The sequence below is a fragment of the Argiope bruennichi genome, chromosome 10 (assembly GCF_947563725.1).
Source record: "Argiope bruennichi chromosome 10, qqArgBrue1.1, whole genome shotgun sequence".
Classification (NCBI taxonomy): domain Eukaryota; kingdom Metazoa; phylum Arthropoda; class Arachnida; order Araneae; family Araneidae; genus Argiope; species Argiope bruennichi.
This window is the reverse complement of record NC_079160.1, coordinates 125,223,617-125,232,659: the sequence shown is the minus strand read 5'-3', so window position 1 is coordinate 125,232,659 and position 9,043 is coordinate 125,223,617.

Sequence of the window (9,043 nt, the reverse complement as noted above, 5' to 3'; positions counted from 1 at the left end):
CTTTTCTGGAGAAATTTGGAGAACTACGTAAATTTGGAAGTATCCAGATATTTTTTATCACATTATACGTATTAATTTCTTATTTTTACTCTCTTTACTTGTTTTGCAACATAAAAAGTACAAGAATTCAATTCATTCCAACCAGAATTTGCGATTACGCTGACTGGGGTCGCTGGACTGAGGGGTGTCGCAGGCAGATCGATGAAAGAAATATTTGTAGCATGATTACCAAATTTTTTGATGTTATCATATTTGCTATATCATCGAAATACAATATCCATTAAAAAAAAGCAGAACTGTGGTATATGACAAAATAAGTGAAAAATCGATTGCAAAATTACCACTTTACAAACATAAAATGTAAAGACAAATGATTTTTTTATGAAATTTTAATTAACTTTTATAAATTTTTTCAATAATTTATGCATTTTGAAATATGGATATTAAACATTTCAATATGGGCTTTTGTGTGATTTCATATCATATCTTTAACTTTGGTTCAAATTGTAAACCGAATCAGTCTTTTAACAAATTCAATTAGGATATCACAGATAGAATAAAACAGACGATGAAACTTTAAATTAAAACAGCGTTTAAATATTTTTTGTCCAGATAAATTTTAAAACAAATTCATTTATAAACATTTTCTGATTGTACATAATTACTTTTTAACTATTCTTTAATATTGGGTGATGTTATAGCAATTGCATTTTTTTTTTCCTTTCAAAAAATACATCTTTTCTATTTTTATGCATTTTTATTTGGAATTAAGCTACATTTGTTGGACATCATTGAAATGCAATACAAGAAGTTTAAATAAATATTTGAGAAGTGGCTGCGGAACTGCATTCATTTATAGTTCTGTCAACATCAGATATGAGGTAGATAAATTCTGTTTGATGTATATCTGAGAATGATCTATTTTTTTTTAAATTTAAATGTATCTGAATTTCACTTTTGCTTTTGGAATTAATTATTTCAAAAAAAAATTCTCCCAAAATTCACATTTTCTTAAATGATTTGATTCATCGTAGTCATTTGTTTGAATCTTCGAATTTATCCGTCGTCTTCCTCAAAAAATGAGCTGTTTTGTTCAGAAATTTTAATTGAAAATTATTTCATCGGATAGCTTTAACTTCATATCATTAGTTAATATAAGGTACAATAATAATGAGTACAATAAATAACTTTCAAATTTTAAAACTGATCAAATGGTTGAACCGCCTGTTCGCTCAAAGTGACTAGTAATAAATAAATAAATAAAACAATATGCATTTTCACGAAGTTACTGAAGTAAACATTAACCTAAAATAAATGTGCTGAATTGGAAATTAAATTATAGTTCATTGAAAGGGGAGCGTGGTCTGTCTAAAGTTACAAAATGTCTAACTCCATAATCCTTGTATGCTTCATTTTTTTTTATGGAAGGAAGAGGAAATGGAACTTGTATTTTGTTCTACCTTGCTTGTTTTAATTATTCAATTAATTCAATTTTTTTTCTGCAGTTAATATATAGTGGATGTAAGTTTGATTGTGTTCAAACTGTTTTTAAACAGAACTTCCTAGAGGAACCAAGCGGAAATAATCTTGAAACTTTTTTGCATTGCTCTCTAATAAATATGCTTTCTCCCCTGTCCCATTTCCAAATACAGTTGCAAACTCTGAGTAAGATCATGAACGCTATAAATTATTGAGTTTTCATGTTCATAGATAGACAGAAAGGCGGGCATTATTCGAAAAATTCAGGACAGTTTTGGCCTAGGAGATTCATTAGAATCTCGAATTCGAATTTTTTTAATGATTACTATGTTTTCTCTATATGCTTCTTATACGAGAAAGTAAAAAACAATGATCAGTATTTTTTTTATACTTTCCTTCTTTGTTTATTTATTTATTTAGCTTATGTATTTGATTTTCATAAAAATGAAAATTACAAGTTCATTTGCATCCTATTTTTAAGTTAATCTGATAGGTGTATTTTGTAAAATAAACATGAGTGTTCTTCCTCTTATTTAACGGAACTAATTCAAGTTACACTGCAGTCATTTGACAGATGTATCAACTAATATCTAGTTACACATTCTTTTACCCAAATCTGCCATTTAAGGCCTCCAGCAGGATGAGCATTTAAGCTGCCACTTGACGTGAATAAGAGATTACATTATTAAACACACATACATATTTTTTTTTAAAAAAGTAACATGACAGTTTTGGTATCTGATGAAACAAGCAAATGGCATGTTTACTCTGCAATTAAATGTGACGCAATTTTCTCGAGTATTTTTACCTAATTATCATCAGCAGTGCACATTTAACTTCTATAAAAAAAGAAGAGAAAAACTAAGAAAATTAGTTCGAAATATTATAGCTCATTAATGTTAATTTTATTGCATCAGCCGTTGTATTTTATGATTAACAGTTTTTATATTGCTTAATTTACAAAAAAAAAAAAAAAAAATCTGAAAAATATTACCATGTTAGTAAAAGTGAAAAGATGAAATTTTACTTTGAAGCTAATGTCCAAAGAAAGTAATACTTTTTAATCACAATGTTAGCAGTAATAAAGATATTTGAGAAAAATTGGATAAAAAAATGATATTAGTTAGAATTTTGATTAAAAAAATAAGAAGCATTATTACAAACTGTGTACAACAATTTTGAAAAATTAATAGAATTATTTTTAATAAATGTTTCGAAATAAAACTAATATCTCTGAAAAGCTAATTTTAAATTGTTAGTCTGCTGTTCCTAAAGACATTACATTACATTCTTGGAAAAGTGCTCTCTTACTAAACACCTCTTATCCAAGGTACAACTACGAACCAAATCTGGTAGCTTTGAATCCAATGACTTGCACTGCAGAATATACATTCTATGCTTTAAGCTCATGATTTTGGATCACACAATTTGCAAAAAGTATGCCAACCTTAAAATTTTATCACGTTTTTTTTTAAAAAAAAACTTCCTTTTCCTTACAGTTATGAATAAGAGGTTACTTATGATTTTATTCATAAAGGTCAAGGTCTTTAACAAATGCCATTTGAAGACCCGAAAAAGACACCATATTTCAATAATTTCCAGTTAATTGACATTCCAATGAATTCCAAAAGTACCTTATGTGGAGGAGATCTTGGGTTCTATGAACGAAATCCTCATGCGAATAATAGCATGAAAACACACCCAATATGGTCAATAGTAGCCAGCCTGCGTTTGATTGATGTTACCTCTCGAATCGAGCCAAGAAAGGTGCAATTGTCTTCCGAACAGGTTATTTACGTGGAATTCGGTCACCCTCTCAACCCTGACCGTATCTAGCCCTCGCTCTGCGCCCAATGGACATTCCATTTAGAATGCAAACGATTTATTTAGTAACTTTTTTCTTTCATTTTTAATTTCTCCTTGCTATCTTCAGAAAATGGGGGGGGGGGGGGTCGTTTTCTGAAAAAAAATGTCGTAATAACATACACATAAATAATATAATGAATGCGAATTCAGCCACTTAATAATTAGAGAAATTTTAAGATGAAAGCAATCGTAATCTTTTGTGAGACATTTTTTTTTGTAAATATCTTTAAAAATTATCTGAACAAGTAATAAAGTTTAATTACATGTCTTTTCAATTCAAGTACGGGAAATGCATTGCAAAATTAGTTCCCTGAATCCTTCTTTCTTCCAGCCACACACACAGTTCTTACGCACAAAGTTGGATATTAGCTTTAGATGGTCCATAGTAGTTAGTTGGATATTAACTTAGATTTAATATGCATTTTATATTTCTGGATGTGATAGGTTTCTAAAATATAGTAAATATGCTTAAAACCATGAAACTATCAGTTCATTCATGAAATAATCAGTTCATAAATAATCAATATGAAAATTCACCTATATAACATTTCCTGAATCTATATAATAAAATATACATTGTATTTAGAGAGCGCTAATGCTGCTACAACTACAACGTGCCTCAGGGTGACCCTTGTGAAAATCTTCAGGCCGGATTCATTTTATCTTTCGTTTTGATTCCTTGGCTATAAACTTAATATTGATTTCTAATAATTCTTCTAGTTTACTTAATACCATGAATATACTTTGTGTAACATTTCCACCACTATTGCTCTACATTTGATCGGCTACAACACAGCAAATAATGTTGATTTGTGTCAAGAAATTCAAAATAAATAGACGATAATGAGCGATTTAAATAATAAGCAGTTTCTTGTTATAATTTAGAATTAAATATTGATTTATTCATTTCTAATTGATTGTATATTAGTATTCGTATATGAGGAGGGTTTGGTTTTAACGTCCCGTTTTAAAACATCGCTGGAGCTATTTTGGAACGGACCTCGTTATTTTGAACCGCTTCCAGATGACAAGAAAGGCACCTGAGCTGGCATCCCCCACTCCTAACTTCCACACCACGCAGCGGGAGGACGTTTGGCCTCGACGGATTTAGCGTTTTTAGACCCGCTTACACGACTTTCTTCGGTGGAATATCGGGTCACGATCTGAAGCCCTTTTGTTCGAAGCCGAGACCTTACCATCAGAACACCGCGACCTCTATACGAAGGGAAAATTGTTAAAAGGGGGAAGATTATTAATCATGTTAATGTCTATTTTTAGGGTTATTAAAATGATTAATCCTAAACAGTAAGATTCTATCGTTTTCTCCCTCGCTTCTTTTCCGCTTCTCACTTCTGCTTACATTCATAATTTGCGTAAGAAATTAGGAAAGCAAAGAGAAAGTACTGCATTTATGGCCTTATGTTTATCTATAAAAGTATATATTATGTCTATCTATAAAAGTATATCTAAACTATCTAACATATGAATGTGTGTGTGCGTGTTGAAATTTTATAAAACTTCTCTTTATTCCATCCTGGGAGGAACAATATGTACAGGAAACAATCCAAGAGATACGTCAGTCTATAGCGCGATACAAGAGTGAAATATTTTCCCCAGTGGTTTTATACTATGAGATTTTGATTCCTTTACACGTGTCGATTTAGGAAAGGGAATTATAGGTATCTTTTAAAAGAATTCGCTTAGCTTAACAGATTTTTATTCCTTCACTCGGATCGTGAGAGCCGCTGATTAAAGCATTTTTACAAAGCTCGTGCAGCATTAATTAAATAAAAAATGTGGAATTGGATCAGGAAATAAAAGATTTAGTTAATATGGGTTAAATAAAAATAAAAATTAGGATTTAATTTAGATTAAGAGATATTATTTTATGTATATATATTAATAAACATAAGAAGACTAATGGAATTTGGTGCAGTCCGTCAAAATAGTATCGGATTCTTCTTATTTTTCATTATCTATAAATGCTAAATTCAAGGAAAATACGTCATTAAATTTGGGAATTTATTTCCTTTACAAATATACAAACTGCAGTCACATAAAGACTAATCCATAAATTTATACTTGCATAATTTTCCAATTTCAACCTCCAATTTTTCTTTTTTTGTATGATTTTGAATAACGAAGTATTTCTAGGTGCAAAATATTACACAAACCGTTTCAAAATAACCGGAGATATGTAAGAAAAAAGAATAATAAAATGTAGCATAATTTCAATAAATGCAAACGTAGCAAATAGTCTATACGGTAACTGTGCTCTAAAAAATATTAATATTTTTTTGCTGTTAATTTACTAATTAGAACGATGAAATATGGCTAAATAAGAATTCGAAATATGCGCCTTTATTAGCATATTTAATTACAAAATAAGTAAATAATAGTTAAATAATATTCTCAAATCATGTCATTTAAGGTATCCGACTAGGTTGTAAAGATGCAAGTCCAAACGTAGAGTCTAAAGTAGACTTTATTTTTAACATATGTAAAATAGAACTATATAGTAGTACTTTTAGTAGATACAGTAGTTTCAATAATACACAATAAATAAAAATGAAATAGGAAACAATGGAATTTTTAACCGAAAATGAGTAATTTATTTTATTTTTATCGTAAAATTTTTCAAAATAATATATGATATGTTTATACTAATTTTCTACCTACTCAACGTAGTTTGCTTATTGTTGGCGTTTCTGTTAAAAAAGAGTGAAAACTACAATTGTTTGCAGCACATTTGGATGAATTAATTTACATCTAAACGCATTTTCTGAAGAATGAATATTTCACGGTGATTGATTCACGGAAAACATAATATCTAAAAATCAATTCAATAAAATTTCACGAAATTTGGTATGCATGTATCTAAAACCTTTGAGGTGTGACAGACCCCGAATTTTAAGATAGCTTCATTTAGACATGTTTTCATTTAAGTTCAAAATATAGACAAAGTTTGAAAAACAAATTAACGGCAACTTCAAATACCCATAAAATTTTATTTATTAAAATAATTTTTATCTTGTGATCTGTTACATTTTATACAGTTTGAGCTACATATAGGTGAAATAAAAATTAAATATTTTCATTATTATTTTTTGTTTTTCTTGACATTAAAAATTTTGCTAAATTTTCATTAAATAAGCAATTATTTTTACAAACTAAAGGCAATGAGTGTATTTTTTCTTCTAATAGTGACCTTTCAAGTATGTTTTAGCTATCTGGTACAATAAGAAATGTTTATGTATCATTTTTTTAAAATTCTTCTCCGAACCTAATTGATATCTTAAAGTAATTACAAATTCTATATCAATTTAGCAACAAATACGGATAAAACTTGCTTTCGTATAAAAAAAAAATCGGAGCAACTGAAAAATAAGACAGATGCCTAATGTGGCTTAACAAATGTAAATGGTGTCAGAGGTAAAGCATTGTATTTTTGCCTTTTTATTCACTCAGTTTAAAAAAAGTGATGTACTAATGTATGATCTCGACATCTCTTCCGAAGAGTTGCACCTTTCTCTTGCCCTCCTGATCCGCCATCAGATGCTTATTACCTGAAACATTCCTTTATAATTGAAACATAAATAGTTGTTGATTTCCTTGTCCAAATGTCCATCAAATGATACTTTCAATCATTTAAAAAATATATAATCCCTTTTTACCAGAAAGGGTACTGAATTCTAATAATTTATTTGCCGAAATATTATTAAACCTTTGTTCCGTTTGTTTAAAAAAAAGGCATTTTGTCAAAAATTAATGACACTACATCATCCAGAAACAAGGAGTTGCTTTTTATTCATTAAAGTTTTATTCATTCATACATTTAACACTAAATAAATTCATAGTATAGAATTGTGCTTTTTCATTTATTAAAGATCTCGCAAAGCATATCTACAGTTAACTAGCTCCACTTAAAATATAAGCGTAATTATCGGGTTTCCTCCCTCACTTTCATATTTCAAAAAGAAGAAGAAAAGTACTGAATCTCCATAATTATGTCCTATACAAAAAAATTTTAACTTTTTGAACAATACATAGTTTCGTTTTTAGAACAACTTTAAAAGAGGGCCATTTTATTTTGGTATATTTATATCCTTTTATTATAGACACCCTGTATATATAATCTAAAGGAAAATTGAAAGAACAAGTTTTGTTTTTCGTTCCATTTTAGCAATTTTTTTATTCCTGCTCGAGAATCCTTTTGTGAAGCTGAGATACCTTTTAAAGAAAGCGAATATCATGCTGTTCTGAAAGAAAGAGTTAGAGGGAAAGTTCCCGATGTTTTTTTAAAAGAATAAGCAAACAACAACAAAAAAAAATGATATGAAGGAGCAATTTAAAAAGAAATTTAAAATGTTAAAGGACTCATGAGGCGATGCTTCTACGAGGGCCTTTTTTAAAAACATTTTTTGCACGTTATTATATTGAATAAATATAAAGAACATTGTTACAAACATATTTCTATCAAAATATCCAAAGTCGGTATAATTTCGGTTCTGTTATGAGTTGATTCTTGCGAAATGTTTTGTTACTTTATTATAAAAATAACAATCGAATGCTCTATTATTAAAATTTTGTTTTCTGCAACAACAACAGTAAATGGTCTCTCTGAATCTTTCTCGCATCTCTCTAACAATTATATTAATTCTCCCTCCTCCTTCTCCGACATAAAATTGTGGACTTCAGGCAATACCGTGAAAGTCACGAGTGCTCATAACTTTATTTTGCAGAGTTCCGCATAATTTTATTTGCAAAAAGGAAACCGAATATGCACCTTGAATAGCATTTTTTCTACTGATTGAAATTAAAATTTGGCAAGGAGCAATAATTTTAGTTGCAAGATTATATTCCATATTTCATGTATTTAAATCATTCATTTAATCAATCATCGTTTACATTCAAGCGAACATACAGACCAACATTCAACTTTTCGGCGGGTTTAATCCAAAATTTGTTAAATATCTACTTTTTAGACGCTAAGACTGTGCACCAAATTCCTTTAATTTTAATTACTGCATTTGACATGCATTTGGTAGTACAGATTGACCGGTGATCAAGCCCTTATGGGATTTGGTTCAAAATTTTAGATTAGGATCTGCATTCCACATTTTATCCATCTAGTTTCATAAATATCGTTTTCGCTAGCACTCTGATAGCCAAACAAAGAGACTTCCAGGGATTTGATTTCATTGAAATTTTGTAGAAATATATAAATTTGGTGCAAAGACAAAATATTAATTTTTTTCCGTCTAGCTAAAAACGTTCTTGAGCTATCGTGCTCATAGAAAAAGAGAAAGAACAAAAAAAAAAAAAAAAAAAAAAAAAATCCTTGTTTTTAGGGTGGTCTGAAATGTTAAGACTCGTCAGAATCTTCAGATCAATTATTTTTTTTCAACAGTTACAATGATTTTTTTTTATATTTTTCCTATATTCCAAAAAAATAAAAAGAAAGTTGTGTATGAATGTAATCTTTCTATTCAACAATCGTTAAAAGGAAATCGATATTTTTGCAATAAAGCATTTGGGATTTCATTATGAAAGAAATTGGTTCATAAAAATAAATATTTATGCAAAAAATTCAAAAGAAAGTCGAAAGTTGGAAAAAATAAAAAACACCAAGATTTTTTTAAGAGGATTCTTTTATTATTATTATTATTTCTAATAAAGAAGAACACCAACAAGTCAT